Here is a 25,488-nt window from a genome sequence, read left to right as displayed (position 1 = left end):
CTAGATCTAGATCCTTTCGATTTATACATGGTAAACATGGCCTAGATCGATGAGTTTATCATATTTCATAGAGTTGGTCAACTTTTTTTTTTAGGGTCTTCAGTTTGTTTTAGGGCTACACTACATACGTTTCCGTCCCAGTTAGTACCCAAGGAACATTTCTGCCAAGTTTTATCAAGATTGGTGAAACGGCTTTGATTTCGATGCGGGACATACATACATACACACATAGGATGGCTGCCTGGTCGTGCGGTTTGCGTGCTGGACTGTCGTTTGGATTTATCGATGGTCCCGGGTTCTAACCCTGCCCGCTCCCATCCCCCGTCGTCCTGCAGGAGGTTTGGACTAGGAAGTAAACTATCTTCAACTCTGAAGGAACATTTGAAACATGTAAAAACATTTTACAAAACATACATACATACGCCTTACTTTCTATTTTATAGTCTATCTATCTATCTATCTATCTATCTATCTATCTATCTATCTATCTATCTATCTATCTATCTATCTATCTATCTATCTATCTATCTATCTATCTATCTATCTATATATATATATATCATATATATATGGCTTTTTTTATGACGGTACGCACCGGTACTGCTTACAGGCACCTTTTTGAAAAAAATTATTACTTTTCTTGTGTTTTAACGTATATTATTAATTTTTAGTAGTTAAAATTTAGGCAATCAACTACTGAGTACCGGCACCTAATCACTGAGTACCGGCACTATATATAAATATATATAATATATATATTCATAAAAAGCTGTGTATCTCAACCTTTGGCGAATAAAACACACACACAAGAAGCCATGTTAAGGCTTCTCCCTTGACAGCTAGGGGGTGCGGGGCAGCGCTGTAAGATTTCCCAGTGCCCGACGCCAAAAGCGTTTTCTTGTATTCTTCACAGCAGAAACGCATTCTCCTAACATCTACAGCTCATTATTTATCTCATTCAAAAAGGACCTTTTGAAAATGTTTTACTTGAAAAATATTCTAATATGAATTTACAGGCCCTTACTACATTGCAAATACAACCGATTTGTTCCTTGAAAAGATAAGATACCCCACATATTTAGATTAAGACTTTGAGGATCGCCGCCAATTAGATTCTGTTCTAAATTTTTTGCATTTTTAGAATTCAAATATTGTGAGTTATAGTCCACAATTTTTTATACAATAGAAAATTATCAGTTTGAGTAAAGGTTGGAAAAAGGTGACTAGGAAAATAATATTAGGGTTCAGAACTCGTCTCGATTGTTACTCTTATAATGAAAAATTTCGTATGATTCGAAAATTTTCCAAAAGTCTTTCTTAAAATAACTAAGATAAATTCGTGTGCAATTATATAAAGTCTGTCGCCATATTTGACTATTCTGTTTTAAAACGTCTTGTTTTCGTCTGGAAAGGGGAGAGGGCGGTAGAGCGAAAACGTTAATCCTCACTCCTTTTTATAATTTCTGATATTGATTGCTTTCGGTGTTAAAGACAGGGGGTGGGGCGACTCGATATAAGAATTTAATTTATAGCATATATAAATTATATTGGTGATATTTTTTTTTTAATTTTGTAATTTCTTAACTAAAATACAAAAATAAAATGTATTGGTTTGTCCGATTGGCGGAAGGCGATTGCATATACCGCCCCTACCACCTGGTACAACCCTTTTTCATTTTATATTTACTAATGATAAAATTTGAGATCAGAGTCTGTGTGCGACATAATATACAAATGGGTTAAAACATCAATATGTAGCTTATATTATATAGATATTCAACTAATTTTGTTCAGAAACTATGATTTATCCATAAAAATAGGACCGCCACCCCCCCCCCCCATTCAGTGGGCTAGAGTAAAAGCAATCCCCCCCTCACCTCGCCGAATCGGCTAAGATAGCAGAAGTGTAGCGATATAATATAAAAATTATATTTTAATTCAACTAATTTTGTTCACAAACTATGATTTCTCCATAAAACTAGGACCGCCCCCCCCCCCCACTCAAAGGGGAACGACATAATATAAAGATCGGTTAAAATACCAATAACAAGTTTTAATTATATAGATATTTAATTGATTCTGTTAACACGCTGTGATTTCTATAAGTACATTGGACCGTCCCGTGGAGGGGGGGGGCGAGATTGATGCCATCGCCACCTCCCCATACAAACAAATCGGCCAACATACTAGAGGGGGGGGCGAAATAATCTAAAAATAGGTTGAAATATAAATAATGTGTATAGATTATTAACATAACTAATAAATTAGTATACAAATTGTGTGATTTCTTTACTAAAATTCATCCGCCCCCTCCTATTGGGGGTGGGTCGGACGAGTGGGGGGGGGGCATCGCCACTACCGCCCCCCCCTCTCCTGGATCCGCCATTGAGGTAAAGCCTAACATGTGAATACAAATGTACAAGTACTCTTTTTCTTCAGAAATATGGTCTGCTTTTATTTTCTTGTATTTTGAAAGAGGTAGGGCCTCCAGCCCAAAGCATCCATTTCGTTGAATCCAGCACTTCCTGTAGGCCCATAATGTCAATGTAATATAGGAACGAGTAAATAGGCGCCAAATAAACCAATACAAATAAAAGACTTGGTTCCTGCAAGTCAAACAAGTGGGGGAAACAAACACTTCCTAGTTGTCACGGATGAATGTGTGTATGTATGTATAATCTATTTTTACATTCTGCGCGAATGACCGGAAGTGTGTTTTGTTGTCAGAGGTTGATCAGGGAGAGACCAGCGTGTGTGATATGCAGTAAAGCTGATTAAAGTTTATGTGTTTGATCTAGTGGTTTCATTGTTTTATTTCGTTAACTAGAACTGAACCAGGGACACCTAGACGTATCGAGACTTAAGGTAGATTCTATCGAGTTATAATTATAAATAGAATAGGAAAGCTGTGACAATAGTATACAATTGTATATTTGTTGTCATTTGCAGGTAGCATTTGACATATGTAGTGGAAAGTTGACATACTTTCGACATGTAGTGGAAATGCAATTGACTATATATTTGTCATATGTAGCGGTAATACAGTTGGCAATGTATTTGACATATCTAGTGTCATACAGTTGACAATGTATTTGACTTTCTAGTGATCATACAGTTGGCAATGTATTTGACATATCTAGTGTCATACAGTTGACAATGTATTTGACTTTCTAGTGATCATACAGTTGGCAATGTATTTGACATATCTAGTGTCATACAGTTGACAATGTATTTGACTTTCTAGTGATCATACAGTTGGCAATGTATTTGACATATCTAGTGTCATACAGTTGACAATGTATTTGACATATCTAGTGTCATACAGTTGACAATGTATTTGACATATCTAGTGTCATACAGTTGACAATGTATTGACATATCTAGTGTCATACAGTTGACAATGTATTTGACATATCTAGTGGTCATACAGTTGACAATGTATTTGACATATCTAGTGTCATACAGTTGACGATGTATGTGACATATCTAGTGTCATACAGTTGACGATGTATTTGACATATCTAGTGTCATACAGTTGACGATGTATTTGACATATCTAGTGTCATACAGTTGACGATGTATTTGACATATCTAGTGTCATACAGTTGACGATGTATTTGACATATCTAGTGTCATACAGTTGACAATGTATTTGACATATCTAGTGTCATACAGTTGACGATGTATTTGACATATCTAGTGTCATACAGTTGACGATGTATTTGATATATCTAGTGGTCATAAAGTTGTCAATGTTATCTTTAAATGTGGTGTATCAGAGCTCTCTCTCCTGGCTCGTGCAGTCAACCATTAAAGTCTAAACACTTGTAGGATTAGTGTTAAAAGCTTGTTGATGTACTTTCTCTGATCTGTTGGCTCTATCAAGAAACGCAACCTCCTTCCCACACCCATCAAACTGTTATATAATCACTTTGTAACAAACACGTATATAATAAATCTAAAAAAGCTGTATCAGTTGTCATGGTGACCATCCAGCCCTAGAGGTTGATGGTCTGTGATAAAATGTTCTCGGTCAAGGGGAGTAATTTAGGCTAAGAAAAACATGCATGTGGACAAGTGAGACAAGGAAAAACATGGCGGGCACTGACTGAGAGTTTCTAGAAGGAATGCACTCAGACGTCTGTCTCAAGAAATACTAGTGTAAAACATTCCTAGACGTCTTTAAGGAGTACACAGCTGGTGTGTTAGACTTCGTTAGAGGAATATTGTGTACAGTCTTGTGATAGTGTGCAAACAGGAAAGACACACGAAAGACTGTTTACACAGTCAACATATAAATAGAGGCATTGTTTATACTGGCTATGTGCTCGCCATGTTATCACACATACACACGCCGGCTGCCTTCTGAAGAATTGACGCACTGTATGAACATTTTGGAAAAATGTTGATATCAAGTTAAAATCTTAGGAGAGATATTGATATCAAGATTAAATCTTGGAGAGATGTTAATATCAAGTTGAAATTTTGGAGAGATATTGATTTCAAGTTGAAAATTTATATAGATGTTGACTTGAACACCAGACTTGAACACCAGACTTGAACACCAGACTTGCACACCAGACTTGCACACCAGACTTGCACACCAGACTTGCACACCAGACTTGAACACCAGACTTGAACACCAGACTTGCACACCAGACTTGCACACCAGACTTGCACACCAGACTTGCACACCAGACTTGCACACCAGACTTGAACACCAGACTTGCACACCAGACTTGCACACCAGACTTGAACACCAGACTTGCACACCAGACTTGAACACCAGACTTTAACACATTGCCTCATTGGCCAGTTCCTTCAGTTCAACTAGGTCCCGAATGTCTTATAACAAAGGCAGATACTAATACAAGAAAAGATGTCATTCATCATATATTATATTATATTATATTATTTCAATGTGTCCAATTGGATTAAAGATTTTTTTTGAATTAATTTTTAATATAAGAAAATCCGTTTTAGATGTTCACACAAAAAAAAAACAACACAACATTTTCTTAAATCCACGGCGAGAAAAAATAATTAAAATCTGTAGAAAGATGTGAAGAAACCTTCTAATAGCTCATGTCAGGCTGACACCTGTAAATAACGGCAGCAAATGTAACCTTATAAATAAAAGCGTTCCTGAAGTGGAAGGAAACTAGAAAATGAATGAAATCATCCCTTGATGTGACAACACTTTGTACACAGACGTTCAAGACTTGGTCCAGTACAAAGTGTTTCTTTACGGACATACACGTTGATCAGCATTGAATACAGTGTAGCAATATACAACTCAGGTCTTACAACTGAGGTCTTACAACTGAGGTCTTACAACTGAGGTCTTATAACTGAGGTCTTACAACTGAGGTCTTACAACTGAGGTCTTACAACTGAGGTCTTACAACTGAGGTCTTACAACTGAGGTCTTACAACTGAGGTCTTACAACTGAGGTCTTACAACAGAGGTCTTACAACAGAGGTTTTCTTACAACTGTGGTCTTTCTTTTATAGATGTTGATAGACAAATGCGATGTTTAATTTATAAAATGTGTAAGACAACTGAGACACTGCACATTATATTACGAGAGAAGTCAGGTCTCTAAAGTAATCAGAATATTACTAGAGAAGTGAGGTCTCTAAAGTAATCAGAATATTACTAGAGAAGTGAGGTCTCTAAAGTAATCAGAATATTACTAGAGAAGTGAGGTCTCTAAAGTAATCAGAATATTACTAGAGAAGTCAGGTCTCTAAAGTAATCAGAATATTACTAGAGAAGTCAGGTCTCTAAAGTAATCAGAATATTACTAGAGAAGTGAGGTCTCTAAAGTAATCAGAATATTACTAGAGAAGTGAGGTCTCTAAAGTAATCAGAATATTACTAGAGAAGTCAGGTCTCTAAAGTAATCAGAATATTACTAGAGAAGTCAGGTCTCTAAAGTAATCAGAATATTACTAGAGAAGTCAGGTCTCTAAAGTAATCAGAATATTACTAGAGAAGTCAGGTCTCTAAAGTAATCAGAATATTACTAGAGAAGTCAGGTCTCTAAAGTAATCAGAATATTACTAGAGAAGTCAGGTCTCTAAAGTAATTAGAATATTACTAGAGAAGTCAGGTCTCTAAAGTAATCAGAATATTACTAGAGAAGTCAGGTCTCTAAAGTAATCAGAATATTACTAGAGAAGTCAGGTCTCTAAAGTAATCAGAATATTACTAGAGAAGTCAGGTCTCTAAAGTAATCAGAATATTACTAGAGAAGTCAGGTCTCTAAAGTAATCAGAATATTACTAGAGAAGTCAGGTCTCTAAAGTAATCAGAATATTACTAGAGAAGTCAGGTCTCTAAAGTAATCAGAATCTTGATAAACAACTCAAGTCTTTAGTCTCAATAATAATCTTCTCCGTTGAAAGTGAGTCGTTTTCTATGAGCTGTGTCGGTGCGTAGGTTCTGGTATTGTAGCACCAATGTGTGTTAGAGGAATCCTTAATGAATGTACCTTTCTTCGATGCCTTGCTCTGAAGCTTATGGAGAGTTTTGGTTCGTATGCTGGTGGAACGCTTCTTTCGTCTGTGTAGCCCTGTTTAGGGTATCTAAGACAGTTCTGCAATTCGCAGTTGTTTCTCTGCCATAGCGTTTTGGACTAGACCTTTCATTATGTCTTTTCTTATGTCTCTACAGGGAGTTAGTTCTGGGATTAGAAAGTCTACACTAGAGACTAGAGTCAGCAGTGTAACTAATGTGTTACGTTGTGGGACAGCAAGGTGCAGAATGATTAGTTAATTAAGATAACAATAATATTATAACATGTTATCTTCACGGATATTACTTCATCAGTTTGTCATCATAAAGTACATCCATCCCAATAAACACTTACAGGAAGGAGGAGATGGAACTGGAAAGAATGAAGGAAAAGTCAGCAACAGCGGCTGGTGGAGCGGCAACACAGCTAGAGGTGCGGCCTAGAAATGTTCTAGATACATTGGATAAAACATTGCAGGGTATGAAGGAAGACGATGACCTGATGGCATATCTGACACACTTTGAGGCCGTCGCGACAAGATGCAAGATTGATAGAAAGGAATGGTCGTTGCTCTTGTCCTATAAATTAACAACATATCTAAGGAACTGTATGCTGCGGGACAGTCTGTTCTTAAATGAAAATTCTGAAGAAGTGACGTCCGTGTTACTCCGCATGCGGATATTAATGAGGAAACCTGCCGCAAGAGGTTTCATCGGGTAAAACCTCGCCAAAACGATTTTAGGGGTTTCGTCACCGAGCTGTGTAATGTGATGGACATTTGGTTGAAAATGGCTGAAGTAGGCAAGACTGTGGAAGAAGTGAAAGAGTTGCTGGTAAAAGATAGGATACTTGAGAATGTGTCTGGAGATGTGTACAAGCAACTGGTAATAAGTAAGAGAGGCACGACTGATGATATGGTGGATGTTATTGAAGGTTTTAAGGTCGCTAGTGTGGGTGTGTTGCAGCAGCGTGTAGTGAGCCTGTGATGAATCGAAGCCCAGCGGTTAAAAGGAAATAAATCGTTTGCTGCAGTTGTGGTGAAAGGGTTCCAAAGACTTACCCGATTAATTCAACAGGTAGTGAAGACAATTCTAATACTGTGGTCAGAACGCCTGAGCAGAGGTCAAGTGATAGATAACTAGAGGTTCGTCGAGAGTCCACTAGTCGTCGCGACTACAAGCTGATTCCGGATCGTTACACAGTGACACAGAAATGTACCATATAATGTTAACTGGCAGAAGTGAATGGATAGGTTTAGAGATGTTGGTTTGGTGGGAGATTTGTTAAAGGATAGGTTTAGAGATGTTGGTTTGGTGGGAGATTTGTGGAGGTTTTGATGGCGAATGGGAAGTCAATGGGTGTAGGCCATGTTAGGCTCAGGAACCTGGCAGACGTTGCGAGAGCAGTTAAATATTTGGACAAGTCCAAAGTTGGAGGTAGGACTAGTGTGGTCATCCCGCATCGTAGTAGCACGCGGGGAGAACGTGATGAGAACTAGAGGGTCCTCTGGTCCACTCGTTAGTAGGTCAATAGCCAGATTGATATATGAATGGTGTTGGTATACTTAGATGTTGATGTAGTCAAAGACTAGTAGATTTATATATTCCAACAGACTAGTAGATTTATATGTTCCAACAGACTAGTAGATTTATATGTTCCAACAGACTAGTAGATTTATATATTCTAACAGACAAGTAGATTTATATGTTCCAACAGACTAGTAGATTTATATGTTCCAACAGACTAGTAGATTTATATGTTCCAACAGACTAGTAGATTTATATGTTCCAACAGACTAGTAGATTTATATGTTCCAACAGACTAGTAGATTTATATGTTCCAACAGACTAGTAGATTTATATGTTCCAACAGACTAGTAGATTTATATATTCCAACAGACTAGTAGATCTAATTGTTCTAACAGACTAGTAGATTTATATGTTCCAACAGACTAGTAGATTTATATGTTCCAACAGACTAGTAGATTTATATGTTCTAACAGACTAGTAGATTTATATATTCCAACAGACTAGTAGATTTATATGTTCTAACAGACTAGTAGATTTATATGTTCCAACAGACTAGTAGATTTATATGTTCCAACAGACTAGTAGATCTATATGTTCTAACAGACTAGTAGATTTATATGTTCCAACAGACTAGTAGATTTATATGTTCCAACAGACTAGTAGATTTATATGTTCTAACAGACTAGTAGATCTAATTGTTCCAACAGACTAGTAGATCTAATTGTTCTAACAGACTAGTAGATCTAATTGTTCTAACAGACTAGTAGATTTATATGTTCTAACAGACTAGTAGATTTATATGTTCCAACAGACTAGTAGATTTATATGTTCTAACAGACTAGTAGATTTATATGTTCTAACAGACTAGTAGATTTATATGTTCCAACAGACTAGTAGATTTATATGTTCTAACAGACTAGTAGATTTATATGTTCTAACAGACTAGTAGATTTATATGTTCCAACAGACTAGTAGATCTAATTGTTCTAACAGACTAGTAGATTTATATGTTCCAACAGACTAGTAGATTTATATGTTCCAACAGACTAGTAGATTTATATGTTCCAACAGACTAGTAGATTTATATATTCCAACAGACTAGTAGATCTAATTGTTCTAACAGACTAGTAGATTTATATGTTCCAACAGACTAGTAGATTTATATGTTCCAACAGACTAGTAGATTTATATATTCCAACAGACTAGTAGATCTATATGTTCTAACAGACTAGTAGATTTATATGTTCTAACAGACAAGTAGATCTAATTGTTCTAACAGACTAGTAGATCTAATTGTTCTAACAGACTAGTAGATTTATATGTTCTAACAGACTAGTAGATTTATATGTTCCAACAGACTAGTAGATTTATATGTTCCAACAGACTAGTAGATCTAATTGTTCTAACAGACTAGTAGATTTATATGTTCTAATAGACTAGTAGATTTATATGTTCCAACAGACTATTAGATCTAATTGTTCTTACAGACTAGTAGATTTATATGTTCTAACAGACTAGTAGATTTATATGTTCTAACAGACTAGTAGATTTATATGTTCATAATGTTCTAACAGACTAGTAGATTTATATGTTCTAACAGACTAGTAGATTTATATGTTCTAACAGACTAGTAGATCTAATTGTTCTAACAGACTAGTAGATTTATATGTTCCAACAGACTAGTAGATCTAATTGTTCTAACAGACTAATAGATCTAATTGTTCTAACAGACTAGTAGATTTATATGTTCCAACAGACTAGTAGATTTATATGTTCCAACAGACTAGTAGATTTATATGTTCATAATGTTCTAACAGACTAGTAGATTTATATGTTCTAACAGACTAGTAGATTTATATGTTCCAACAGACTAGTAGATTTATATGTTCATAATGTTCTAACAGACTAGTAGATTTATATGTTCTAACAGACTAGTAGATTTATATGTTCCAACAGACTAGTAGATTTATATGTTCCAACAGACTAGTAGATTTATATGTTCCAACAGACTAGTAGATTTATATGTTCCAACAGACTAGTAGATTTATATGTTCTAACAGACTAGTAGATTTATATGTTCCAACAGACTAGTAGATTTATATGTTCCAACAGACTAGTAGATTTATATGTTCCAACAGACTAGTAAATTTATATGTTCTAACAGAGTAGTAGATTTATATGTTCCAACAGACTAGTAGATCTATATGTTCCAACAGACTAGTAGATTTATATGTTCCAACAGACTAGTAGATCTAATTGTTCTAACAGACTAGTAGATCTATATGTTCTAACAGACTAGTAGATTTATATGTTCCAACAGACTAGTAGATTTATATGTTCCAACAGACTAGTAGATTTATATGTTCCAACAGACTAGTAGATTTATATGTTCCAACAGACTAGTAGATTTATATGTTCCAACAGACTAGTAGATTTATATGTTCATAATGTTCTAACAGACTAGTAGATTTATATGTTCTAACAGACTAGTAGATTTATATGTTCCAACAGACTAGTAGATTTATATGTTCCAACAGACTAGTAGATTTATATGTTCCAACAGACTAGTAGATTTATATGTTCATAATGTTCTAACAGACTAGTAGATTTATATGTTCTAACAGACTAGTAGATTTATATGTTCCAACAGACTAGTAGATTTATATGTTCATAATGTTCTAACAGACTAGTAGATTTATATGTTCTAACAGACTAGTAGATTTATATGTTCCAACATACTAGTAGATTTATATGTTCCAACAGACTAGTAGATTTATATGTTCCAACAGACTAGTAGATTTATATGTTCTAACAGACTAGTAGATTTATATGTTACAACAGACTAGTAGATTTATATGTTACAACAGACTAGTAGATTTATATGTTCCAACAGACTAGTAGATTTATATGTTCCAACAGACTAGTAAATTTATATGTTCTAACAGAGTAGTAGATTTATATGTTCCAACAGACTAGTAGATTTATATGTTCCAACAGACTAGTAGATCTAATTGTTCTAACAGACTAGTAGATCTATATGTTCTAACAGACTAGTAGATTTATATGTTCCAACAGACTAGTAGATTTATATGTTCCAACAGACTAGTAGATTTATATGTTCCAACAGACTAGTAGATTTATATGTTCCAACAGACTAGTAGATTTATATGTTCCAACAGACTAGTAGATCTATATGTTCCAACAGACTAGTAGATTTATATGTTCCAACAGACTAGTAGATCTAATTGTTCTAACAGACTAGTAGATTTATATGTTACAACAGACTAGTAGATTTATATGTTACAACAGACTAGTAGATTTATATGTTCCAACAGACTAGTAGATTTATATGTTCCAACAGACTAGTAAATTTATATGTTCTAACAGAGTAGTAGATTTATATGTTCCAACAGACTAGTAGATTTATATGTTCCAACAGACTAGTAGATCTAATTGTTCTAACAGACTAGTAGATCTATATGTTCTAACAGACTAGTAGATTTATATGTTCCAACAGACTAGTAGATTTATATGTTCCAACAGACTAGTAGATTTATATGTTCCAACAGACTAGTAGATTTATATGTTCCAACAGACTAGTAGATTTATATGTTCCAACAGACTAGTAGATCTATATGTTCCAACAGACTAGTAGATTTATATGTTCCAACAGACTAGTAGATCTAATTGTTCTAACAGACTAGTAGATCTATATGTTCTAACAGACTAGTAGATTTATATGTTCCAACAGACTAGTAGATTTATATGTTCCAACAGACTAGTAGATCTAATTGTTCTAACAGACTAGTAGATCTATATGTTCTAACAGACTAGTAGATTTATATGTTCCAACAGACTAGTAGATTTATATGTTCTAACAGACTAGTAGATTTATATGTTCCAACAGACTAGTAGATTTATATGTTCCAACAGACTAGTAGATTTATATGTTCCAACAGACTAGTAGATTTATATGTTCCAACAGACTAGTAGATTTATATGTTCATAATGTTCTAACAGACTAGTAGATTTATATGTTCTAACAGACTAGTAGATTTATATGTTCTAACAGACTAGTAGATTTATATGTTCCAACAGACTAGTAGATTTATATGTTCCAACAGACTAGTAGATTTATATGTTCCAACAGACTAGTAAATTTATATGTTCTAACAGACTAGTAGATTTATATGTTCCAACAGACTAGTAGATCTATATGTTCCAACAGACTAGTAGATTTATATGTTCCAACAGACTAGTAGATCTAATTGTTCTAACAGACTAGTAGATCTATATGTTCTAACAGACTAGTAGATTTATATGTTCCAACAGACTAGTAGATTTATATGTTCCAACAGACTAGTAGATTTATATATTCCAACTGACTAGTAGATCTATATGTTCCAACAGAGTAGTAGATTTATATATTCCAACAGACTAGTAGATCTATATGTTCCAACAGACTAGTAGATTTATATGTTCCAACAGACTAGTAGATTTATATGTTCCAACAGACTAGTAGATCTAATTGTTCTTACAGACGTCACTAGTAGATCTATATGTTCTAACAGACTAGAAGATTTATATGTTCCAACAGACTAGTAGATCTAATTGTTCTAACAGACTAGTAGATCTATATGTTCTAACAGACTAGAAGATCTATGTGCTTTAATGATGTATTTTTTTAGGCAGAGTAGCTGGACAGAATTGAACCGATTGAAACGACGATGTAGAGTACTTCGATCAAGGATTCTCAAGCATTAGAGAAGAACCCAGACCTTTAATTTTGTTGAGCTGGTTTTCTTGATTTGTTTAGTGTGTCTTTCTGCTCTAGGTAGCCAAGTGGTTTTCGACGTTTTACACAAACACAAGACACTTGAAAGTAAAAAAAAACAAGGTTACAAAAGACAGTTTGTGTGGAAACATTAAACTCAAAATCAAAAAGTGGTTTACCCAGGCAGGCTTCAATATTTTCAGAAAGAACATCCGGATGAAATTATATCAAAGGCAAATGAGAGATAAGAATGGAGAAAGAAGGTTAACAGATCTTGTGTAGTGCCCCAACACTAGTGCCTAAACACCTTCAGTAAGTAAACCCAAACAAAATAATTAAAAGTTTGAATCAAATTCACCCGAAATGAAATTGTTAAATTGTTTTTCGATTAACTATGAAGTAACAAAAAGATGAACCAATGACCTTGACTTTGGAAAGTAACAATGACCTCCATTTGACCAGTAAAAAAAAACAACACTTTTTCTTTTGATGGCTACTCCACATCTTCAACTCTGTGGAAATCAATTATTTATTATTCCCTAATCATGATTTTTTTCTATTCTTCTTAGCCATTCTCTACTGTAACTCTGTTAGAGACTATATTTACTTTGGATTATTCAACAAAGTCTGTTATTTAAAATGTAAATACTTTTTTTATTTCTACCACATCTCTGTTGATGTTCATTTGTTTTCAAGTTTTTAATACGATTGATTACATTACTTGAACATATAAGATGTAGGATACAAAATTAAGTTCATTTTTATTTGTTGAACGAGCATTCCTTACACATTTCTTGGCTTAGATTTGAGTTGGAAGAAATCTCAACAAAACCTGGCCATTACGTAATTAACAAAAAGTAAAAAAAGTTCTCTGTTTTGCTGTACTCTGTGACCTATGATGAGAATAAGAATTAACAAACATTACTAGAATATTAATAGCCAAAATCCAAGGATAAACTAATGCATGGACCTAAGGACACAAAGGGAGGTAAACAAAGACAATCTACGTCATAGGAAGAAGTTCTTTGAGTTCATGCTTATATTGAACTAGAGTGTCTCCCCTTGTTTAAAGCGAACATTAATTATTCTATCACCTGCCTACTAATTGCTGTATCCAGGCAGAGGGCGTGATCAGCTCACATGCAGACACTAATGCCAACCATTACTGACATCTTATCGGATTTGTATTGCATTAATGTTGAGCTTTCACTTCTGACACCGACAGGAAGTCATTGAACTAAATAGAACAAGATGGCGGCTACATGTCACGAATACCATTAACCTCCATCGCCAGTTATACGGAATCGACATGGAAACACATAGACTATAGAATGACAACCTAGACTATAAACTAACAAACTACATTATAGAATGGCAACTATAGAATGACAACCTAGACTATACAATGACAGCCAAGACTATACAATGACAACCAAAACTAAAGTTGTAGTCTGATCGCCTGTATGGCTGAGGTTACAGATTTGGGTTCCTCTTTGGTTGGTCTGGATATGACTTTTCTACCCGCATACGTTGCATGTAGCGTCACGGCACGACATCTAAATCGCTGGTGTGGGTTATTTCCACAAAGAAGCATCTTTTACCAGTCGCCCATTCACCTCGTGTTCTTTGACAGGATACAATTTAGGCGCTGGTGAAAGCCTGCCCCTGCACTCAGTGCAGATGTTATAAGCCATGGCAAGGTTATGGGTGTACTCAAGCTGCCTGGCCTCTTCATAAGCGCTGTGTAAAGATAAAGTAGACTTCTCTAAAAGACGTAGCCTTACGTTGTCTGAAGCCAGTCCAGTTATGAACTGAAGATGTCTATGTGTTCTTCAGCGGTAACAGCCCTTAAATCATAGTCTTTGGCCATGTTTTTCAACTTCAGTAAGAATGAGTCGACAGCCCGTTTTCTTGACGACAGAGTGGGATCATGTGACTTGAGAAAATGTCACTCTTTAACCGTTTTTTGGTTTTGAAATTAACATCAACAAACCTAATAACTTCTGATAACTGTTCCCGGTGTGCTAGATCAGGTGTTGAATCTAGCATTAGTCCATAATATTTGTTTCGTCAAATATCACAGAGTATCTGCTTTCTGACAGTAGATGCAAGAAGACTGATAAATTCACCCCCCGCACCTGCCTAGTGACGCCACTGGTAATACCCATTTTGGCGCCCCCTACTCTCCGGCGCCCGGGGCAGATGCCCCCCCCCCCCCGCCCCCCCCCCCTCGGTACGCCACTGCTTTACCGTAAATATTCTGAAGAACTTTGATTGAGTTTTTAAACATTGCGCATTCCTTTCTACACTGGAGTAAGCTGGATGATACCTAGATCTAGTTTTCTAACAGTGTTTTTTGATCCATCTCACAGTGAGAGACTCTGAGGAGATACATTTTTAGAATGTTCTAAACCAGCCACTTCTCAGAAGTTAATGGCGAGCTAGATACAACATTTCTAGTTTAATACTTTGTACTAAGAATGAATGTAACACTGGAGAGTAACCTAAAACAAGGCTTTATTCAACTAGTGTTATGGCTCTTCCGCCATGTCAAATACATACTGGGGAGGTAACCTGCAACTAATCCTGGAACACCGGCGAAATGCCAAACAATCAATAGAAATAGTCGACGTTAGTATCAAACAATCAATAGAAATAGTCGACGTTAGTATCCAACAATCAATAGAAATAGTCGACGTTAGTATCCAACAATCAATAGAAATAGTCGACGTTAGTATCCAACAATCAATAGAAATAGTCGACGTTAGTATCCAACAATCAATAGAAATAGTCGACGTTAGTATCCAACAATCATAAATACTTTAATACTTAAAAAAGTAGCGTCACTTAGAGCGTTCTTATTGTTTAACTATCTGTCACGTCACTTGTCGCTCAGTAAAACTTTCTCCTTATTCCCGAAACAAATAACTAAATCCTAATCATGTCCTAACACTAGAATGACACCCTAACCCTGACGAAAGAGACTTAGACAGTAACACACTAAATGATTGTTGTGAACACATTCTCACCAACATCAACACAAGTATCAACGTTTCACCATACAAGATGATTGCATTAACTATACACAACAAAAGAAATTAAAATGTAACAAAGAGAATGCAGTAGGCTACATAAATGGGCATCCAATGGAAACATGTCTGGCCAGCCCCAGGAACAATTCAATCAGTCGGCCTAAAAAAAAACTAAAACAAATAAAAACTACTCATCTTATTCCTAGTCAAGACTAAAAACTCAAATTACTTCAGTATTAGGCCTATAATAAACGAACAGTTTTCTTCTAAAATTCAATTTGGTCTAGACAATCATGATCTTGAAGAGACGTCAGCGGGAAGTCTCGAGTCTTCATTCAAGAGTTCATTCTATCACTAGACGTCCAGGAACATTTGGCGCCCCGTCTTCTAAGTCTAGATCTATAGGACTAGCATTTCACTTCCATACCAGAGATCTAGATCTATAGGACTAGCATTTCACTTCCATACCAGAGATCTAGATCTATAGGACTAGCATTTCACTTCCATACCAGATATCTAGATCTATAGGACTAGCATTTCACTTCCATACCAGAGATCTAGATCTATAGGACTAGCATTTCACTTCCATACCAGAGATCTAGATCTATAGGACTAGCATTTCACTTCCATACCAGAGATCTAGATCTATAGGACTAGCATTTCACTTCCATACCAGAGATCTAGATCTATAGGACTAGCATTTCACTTCCATACCAGAGATCTAGATCTATAGGACTAGCATTTAACTTCTATACTAAAGATCTAGAGCCAGCATTTGAAGTACAATTTATATAATAATAATAAGGCTTGTCTTCAATTCCAAAGATTAATTAGGAATGCAGTATTTCCCGTGGCTACACAGCCTCAGCTGTGACCTACATATTTGCCACATCTAGCGCAGGCATAACCTTTGTCCGCCGGTGAGCGGTTTCGATTTTCTTTTCGCAGTCCACGTCTGTCCCCAGCAGCGGATTTTCTTTTGGTCTCCAATGTGTCTCCCGCGGTCTTTGTAAGTGTCTCGTTCTGAGGCCGCATGCAACCAGGTGCTCTCTTCTATGTCAATTAAAGCAAGTTGACGCCTAAGCTGGTCTTTAAAGCCTTTCCGATGGGCACCTCTGTTAGGTCGACCACTTTTCAGCTTTTCAAAAAAGACTGCTTTTAGCATACGTTCGTCTCCCATACGGGATACGTGTCCTGTCCAGCGTAATTGTCGGACCATAAGAAGTCCGCGTTCGCAAGGACATCGCTGTTTGTAGTGTGATCTTGCCACCGTATGTCAATGATGTATAATACCCATGTCTCAGATCAATACTGAAGGGTTGAGAGAACCACTGCTTGGTAGACATTGATTTTTGTAGGCAGTCGGAGCGACTTATTCCTCTACTCTAAACTCTCGCCTGGAGGCGTCCAAAAGCACTACTGGCCCTGGCCAGACGGTTTTCAACTTCCATTGAAAGTGATGCCTCATTTGATAGTATACTTTCTAGATATGTGAAGTGGTCTATCACATTAAGGTCCATTTAAGGTGATCTTTGGGCTAAGTAGGTTTCATTGGGTGACTTCTGGAACATGATTTCTGTTTTCACGAGATTTATACATGTGCTTGACCAGGATTTTCCCGGGATGGGAGGGGGAGGGGGGAGGAATTGGGGCGTGGTAAAAATATTTCTTTTTTAAAAATTAGTTTGAGTAATATCTCTTACAAAAAGTTATTACCATCATAAAGGAAGAATTGTCGTTTTAAAAAAAAACTTGTTACAAATTCTCTATTCAGCTTGCTAATTTATAGGAACTGCGATAAACTTCGACACGGATCTCAAAAACGGCTCTAACGATGAAAATAATTACTAGCTAATTATCCACTCTTGGGAAACTCTAGTTTGATCGTTATAAAGTTTTGAAATAATGCCTTCTAAAATTAAATTTGGTCTTAAAAAATCTTCAACAGAGACGTCAATACATTCAAAGACGGTCTGGAACATTTCGCTTAGTGTCTTGTAAGTCTTGATGTATTGACCTACCAGTAAATGCTCTTGAGTGAATTCATACATTCGCTTATCCATGATTTGTTTCGTGGGGGGTTGGGAATTCAGGTGAGATAAAATTATCCATTTTTTAAATCTTTCATTCATTTGTTGTTATTAAGTGAAAAAATAAGCGCTCTAAGCGAAATGTCAAGATTTTTAACAAAAATATTTTTCTTCGCTATTCGATTGAAGTCTCCCAGGAAGAAGTGAGACTATTTGATTTTAGTTTCACAGGACATACTGAGACTATTTGATTTTAGTTTCACAGTACGTACTGAGACTATTTGATTTTAGTTTCACAGGACGTACTGAGACTATTTGATTTTAGTTTCACAGGACGTAATGAGACTATTTGATTTTAATTTCACAGGACATACTGAGACTATTTGATTTTAATTTCATAGGCAGTACTGAGACTATTTGATTTTAATTTCACAGGACATACTGAGACTATTTGATTTTAATTTCACAGGACATACTGAGACTATTTGATTTTAATTTCACAGGACGTACTGAGACTATTTGATTTTAATTTCACAGGACATACTGAGACTATTTGATTTTAATTTCATAGGCAGTACTGAGACTATTTGATTTTAATTTCACAGGACATACTGAGACTATTTGATTTTAGTTCCTCAGGACGTACTGAGACTATTTGATTTTAGTTTCACAGGACGTACTGAGACTATTTGATTTTAATTTCACAGGACGTACTGAGATTATTCAGAATATCAAAGATGCTTGATAGATCTTTATTAGAATCATTTGATGTTGAAAGGACTAAAGTTGTCCATGTCTCAAGGACAGTGACTGATGGTGTAAGGACTAAAGTTGTCCATGTCTCAAAGACAGTGACTGATGTTGTAAGGACTAAAATGTCTCAAAGACAGTGACTGATGTTGTAAGGACTAAAGTTGTCCATGTCTCAAAGACAGTAACTGATGTTGTAAGGACTAAAGTTGTCCATGTCTCAAAGACAGAAGCAGTGTTTCTAAAAAGTAGAGCCTATTACACATTCAATTTTATCTGTTCGCGCTGATGTTTTGAGCTAGTCTACCAATCGTTTTACAGTTTTGTCTATTCACAGATTTATATCTACTTTGGAAATCGTCATCTATCTATCTATCTATCTAACTTTCTATCTATCTATCTATCCATCTATCTATCTATCTATCTATCTATCTATCTATCTATCTATCTATCTATCTAATTGTCAGTCTGTGTCAGTCTGTAAGTCCGTCCTATCTCTGTCAATTGGTTATGTCTACTCTGACTCTATCAAGCAAATAATTAAAAGAATTAACACTTACATCCTCCCAAAGTAAAACAATTAATTAACACTAACATCCTCCCAAAGTAAAACAATTAACACTTACATCCTCCCAAAGTAAAACAATTAACACTTACATCTTCCCAAGTAAAACAATTAACACTTACATCCTCCCAAAGTAAAACAATTAACACTTACATCCTCTCAAGTAAAACAATTAATTAACACTTACATCCTCCCAATTAAAACAATTAACACTTACATCCTCTCAAGTAAAACATTTAACACTTACATCCTCCCAAAGTAAAACAATTAACACTTACATCCTCCCAAAGTAAAACAATTAACACTTACATCCTCCCAAGTAAAACAATTAATTAACACTTACATCCTCCCAAGTAAAACAATTAACACTTACATCCTCTCAAGTAAAACAATTAACACTTACATCCTCCCAAAGTAAAACAATTAACACTTACATCCTCCCAAGTAAAACAATTAACACTTACATCCTCCCAAAGTAAAACAATTAACACTTACATCCTCTAAGTAAAACAATTAATTAACACTTACATCCTCCCAATTAAAACAATTAACACTTACATCCTCTCAAGTAAAACATTTAACACTTACATCCTCCCAAAGTAAAACAATTAACACTTACATCCTCCCAAAGTAAAACAATTAACACTTACATCCTCCCAAGTAAAACAATTAATTAACACTTACATCCTCCCAAGTAAAACAATTAACACTTACATCCTGTCAAGTAAAACAATTAACACTTACATCCTCCCAAAGTAAAACAATTAACACTTACATCCTCCCAAAGTAAAACAATTAACACTTACATCCTCTCAAGTAAAACAATTAACACTTACATCCTCCCAAAGTAAAACAATTAACACTTACATCCTCCCAAGTAAAACAATTAACACTTACATCCTCCCAAAGTAAAACAATTAACACTTACATCCTCCCAAAGTAAAACAATTAACACTTACGTCCTCCCAAGTAAAACAATTAACACTTACATCCTCCCAAAGTAAAACAATTAACACTTACATCCTGTCAAGTAAAACAATTAACACTTACATCCTCCCAAGTAAAACAATTAACACTTACATCCTCCCAAAGTAAAACAATTAACACTTACATCCTGTCAAGTAAAACAATTAACACTTACATCCTCCCAAAGTAAAACAATTAACACTTACATCCTGTCAAGTAAAACAATTAACACTTACATCCTCCCAAAGTAAAACAATTAACACTTACATCCTCCCAAGTAAAACAATTAACACTTACATCCTCCCAAAGTAAAACAATTAACACTTACATCCTCCCAAAGTAAAACAATTAACACTTACATCCTCCCAAGTAAAACAATTAACACTTACATCCTCCCAAAGTAAAACAATTAACACTTACATCCTACCAAAGTAAAACAATTAACACTTACATCCTCCCAAGTAAAACAATTAACACTTACATCCTCCCAAAGTAAAACAATTAACACTTACATCCTCTCAAGTAAAACAATTAATTAACACTTACATCCTCCCAATTAAAACAATTAACACTTACATCCTCTCAAGTAAAACATTTAACACTTACATCCTCCCAAAGTAAAACAATTAACACTTACATCCTCCCAAAGTAAAACAATTAACACTTACATCCTCCCAAGTAAAACAATTAATTAACACTTACATCCTCCCAAGTAAAACAATTAACACTTACATCCTCTCAAGTAAAACAATTAACACTTACATCCTCCCAAAGTAAAACAATTAACACTTACATCCTCCCAAGTAAAACAATTAACACTTACATCCTCCCAAAGTAAAACAATTAACACTTACATCCTCTCAAGTAAAACAATTAATTAACACTTACATCCTCCCAATTAAAACAATTAACACTTACATCCTCTCAAGTAAAACATTTAACACTTACATCCTCCCAAATTAAAACAATTAACACTTACATCCTCCCAAGTAAAACAATTAACACTTACATCCTCCCAAGTAAAACAATTAATTAACACTTACATCCTCCCAAGTAAAACAATTAACACTTACATCCTGTCAAGTAAAACAATTAACACTTACATCCTCCCAAAGTAAAACAATTAACACTTACATCCTCCCAAAGTAAAACAATTAACACTTACATCCTCTCAAGTAAAACAATTAACACTTACATCCTCCCAAAGTAAAACAATTAACACTTACATCCTCCCAAGTAAAACAATTAACACTTACATCCTCCCAAAGTAAAACAATTAACACTTACATCCTCCCAAAGTAAAACAATTAACACTTACAACCTCCCAAGTAAAACAATTAACACTTACATCCTCCCAAAGTAAAACAATTAACACTTACATCCTGTCAAGTAAAACAATTAACACTTACATCCTCCCAAGTAAAACAATTAACACTTACATCCTCCCAAGTAAAACAATTAACACTTACATCCTCCCAAAGTAAAACAATTAACACTTACATCCTCCCAAAGTAAAACAATTAAAACTTACATCCTCCCAAGTAAAACAATTAACACTTACATCCTCCCAAAGTAAAACAATTAACACTTACATCCTGTCAAGTAAAACAATTAACACTTACATCCTCCCAAGTAAAACAATTAACACTTACATCCTGTCAAGTAAAACAATTAACACTTACATCCTCCCAAATTAAAACAATTAACACTTACATCCTCCCAAGTAAAACAATTAACACTTACATCCTCCCAAAGTAAAACAATTAACACTTACATCCTCCCAAAGTAAAACAATTAACACTTACATCCTCCCAAGTAAAACAATTAACACTTACATCCTCCTAAGTAAAACAATTAACACTTACATCCTCCCAAAGTAAAACAATTAACACTTACATCCTCCCAAAGTAAAACAATTAACACTTACATCCTCCTAAAGTAAAACAATTAACACTTACATCCTCCCAAAGTAAAACAATTAACACTTACATCCTCCCAAGTAAAACAATTAACACTTACATCATCTCAAGTAAAACAATTAACACTTACATCCTCCCAAAGTAAAACAATTAACACTTACATCCTCCCAAGTAAAACAATTAACACTTACATCCTCCCAAAGTAAAACAATTAACACTTACATCCTCTCAAGTAAAACAATTAATTAACACTTACATCCTCCCAATTAAAACAATTAACACTTACATCCTCTCAAGTAAAACATTTAACACTTATATCCTCCCAAAGTAAAACAATTAACACTTACATCCTCCCAAAGTAAAACAATTAACACTTACATCCTCCCAAGTAAAACAATTAATTAACACTTACATCCTCCCAAGTAAAACAATTAACACTTACATCCTGTCAAGTAAAACAATTAACACTTACATCCTCCCAAAGTAAAACAATTAACACTTACATCCTCCCAAAGTAAAACAATTAACACTTACATCCTCTCAAGTAAAACAATTAACACTTACATCCTCCCAAAGTAAAACAATTAACACTTACATCCTCCCAAGTAAAACAATTAACACTTACATCCTCCCAAAGTAAAACAATTAACACTTACATCCTCCCAAAGTAAAACAATTAACACTTACATCCTCCCAAGTAAAACAATTAACACTTACATCCTCCCAAAGTAAAACAATTAACACTTACATCCTGTCAAGTAAAACAATTAACACTTACATCCTCCCAAGTAAAACAATTAACACTTACATCCTCCCAAGTAAAACAATTAACACTTACATCCTCCCAAAGTAAAACAATTAACACTTACATCCTCCCAAAGTAAAACAATTAACACTTACATCCTCCCAAGTAAAACAATTAACACTTACATCCTCCCAAAGTAAAACAATTAACACTTACATCCTGTCAAGTAAAACAATTAACACTTACATCCTCCCAAGTAAAACAATTAACACTTACATCCTGTCAAGTAAAACAATTAACACTTACATCCTCCCAAATTAAAACAATTAACACTTACATCCTCCCAAGTAAAACAATTAACACTTACATCCTCCCAAAGTAAAACAATTAACACTTACATCCTCCCAAAGTAAAACAATTAACACTTACATCCTCCCAAGTAAAACAATTAACACTTACATCCTCCTAAGTAAAACAATTAACACTTACATCCTCCCAAAGTAAAACAATTAACACTTACATCCTCCCAAAGTAAAACAATTAACACTTACATCCTCCCAAAGTAAAACAATTAACACTTACATCCTCCCAAGTAAAACAATTAACACTTACATCCTCCCAAGTAAAACAATTAACACTTACATCCTCCCAAAGTAAAACAATTAACACTTACATCCTCCCAAAGTAAAACAATTAACACTTACATCCTCCCAAAGTAAAACAATTAACACTTACATCCTTCCAAAGTAAAACAATTAACACTTACATCCTCCCAAAGTAAAACAATTAACACTTACATCCTCCCAAAGTAAAACAATTAACACTTACATCCTCCCAAAGTAAAACAATTAACACTTACATCCTCCCAAAGTAAAACAATTAACACTTACATCCTCCCAAGTAAAACAATTAACACTTACATCCTCCCAAAGTAAAACAATTAACACTTACATCCTCCCAAGTAAAACAATTAACACTTACATCCTCCCAAAGTAAAACAATTAACACTTACATCCTCCCAAAGTAAAACAATTAACACTTACATCCTCCCAAAGTAAAACAATTAACACTTACATCCTCCCAAAGTAAAACAATTAACACTTACATCCTCCCAAAGTAAAACAATTAACACTTACATCCTCCCAAAGTAAAACAATTAACACTTACATCCTCCCAAGTAAAACAATTAACACTTACATCCTCCCAAGTAAAACAATTAACACTTACATCCTCCCAAAGTAAAACAATTAACACTTACATCCTCCCAAAGTAAAACAATTAACACTTACATCCTCCCAAAGTAAAACAATTAACACTTACATCCTCCCAAAGTAAAACAATTAACACTTACATCCTCCCAAAGTAAAACAATTAACACTTACATCCTCCCAAAGTAAAACAATTAACACTTACATCCTCCCAAAGTAAAACAATTAACACTTACATCCTCCCAAGTAAAACAATTAACACTTACATCCTCCTAAGTAAAACAATTAACACTTACATCCTCCCAAAGTAAAACAATTAACACTTACATCCTCCCAAAGTAAAACAATTAACACTTACATCCTCCTAAAGTAAAACAATTAACACTTACATCCTCCCAAAGTAAAACAATTAACACTTACATCCTCCCAAGTAAAACAATTAACACTTACATCATCTCAAGTAAAACAATTAACACTTACATCCTCCCAAAGTAAAACAATTAACACTTACATCCTCCCAAGTAAAACAATTAACACTTACATCCTCCCAAAGTAAAACAATTAACACTTACATCCTCTCAAGTAAAACAATTAATTAACACTTACATCCTCCCAATTAAAACAATTAACACTTACATCCTCTCAAGTAAAACATTTAACACTTATATCCTCCCAAAGTAAAACAATTAACACTTACATCCTCCCAAAGTAAAACAATTAACACTTACATCCTCCCAAGTAAAACAATTAATTAACACTTACATCCTCCCAAGTAAAACAATTAACACTTACATCCTGTCAAGTAAAACAATTAACACTTACATCCTCCCAAAGTAAAACAATTAACACTTACATCCTCCCAAAGTAAAACAATTAACACTTACATCCTCTCAAGTAAAACAATTAACACTTACATCCTCCCAAAGTAAAACAATTAACACTTACATCCTCCCAAGTAAAACAATTAACACTTACATCCTCCCAAAGTAAAACAATTAACACTTACATCCTCCCAAAGTAAAACAATTAACACTTACATCCTCCCAAGTAAAACAATTAACACTTACATCCTCCCAAAGTAAAACAATTAACACTTACATCCTGTCAAGTAAAACAATTAACACTTACATCCTCCCAAGTAAAACAATTAACACTTACATCCTCCCAAGTAAAACAATTAACACTTACATCCTCCCAAAGTAAAACAATTAACACTTACATCCTCCCAAAGTAAAACAATTAACACTTACATCCTCCCAAGTAAAACAATTAACACTTACATCCTCCCAAAGTAAAACAATTAACACTTACATCCTGTCAAGTAAAACAATTAACACTTACATCCTCCCAAGTAAAACAATTAACACTTACATCCTGTCAAGTAAAACAATTAACACTTACATCCTCCCAAATTAAAACAATTAACACTTACATCCTCCCAAGTAAAAC

General features: G+C 34.6%; 1 protein-coding gene across 4 annotated transcripts in view; it reads right to left on the bottom strand.

The window, feature by feature from the left end:
• The window catches only part of LOC106053278 (soluble guanylate cyclase 88E-like), a 133,734-nt gene that overhangs the window by 33,043 nt on the left and 75,203 nt on the right, over window positions 1-25,488 (bottom strand). The gene's annotated exons all lie outside the window — the stretch shown is intronic.

This window comes from Biomphalaria glabrata, chromosome 10 (assembly GCF_947242115.1).
Source record: "Biomphalaria glabrata chromosome 10, xgBioGlab47.1, whole genome shotgun sequence".
Lineage (NCBI taxonomy): Eukaryota > Metazoa > Mollusca > Gastropoda > Planorbidae > Biomphalaria > Biomphalaria glabrata.
The sequence above is the reverse complement of the archived record's forward strand: the minus strand, read 5'-3'. Positions and strand labels throughout refer to the sequence as shown.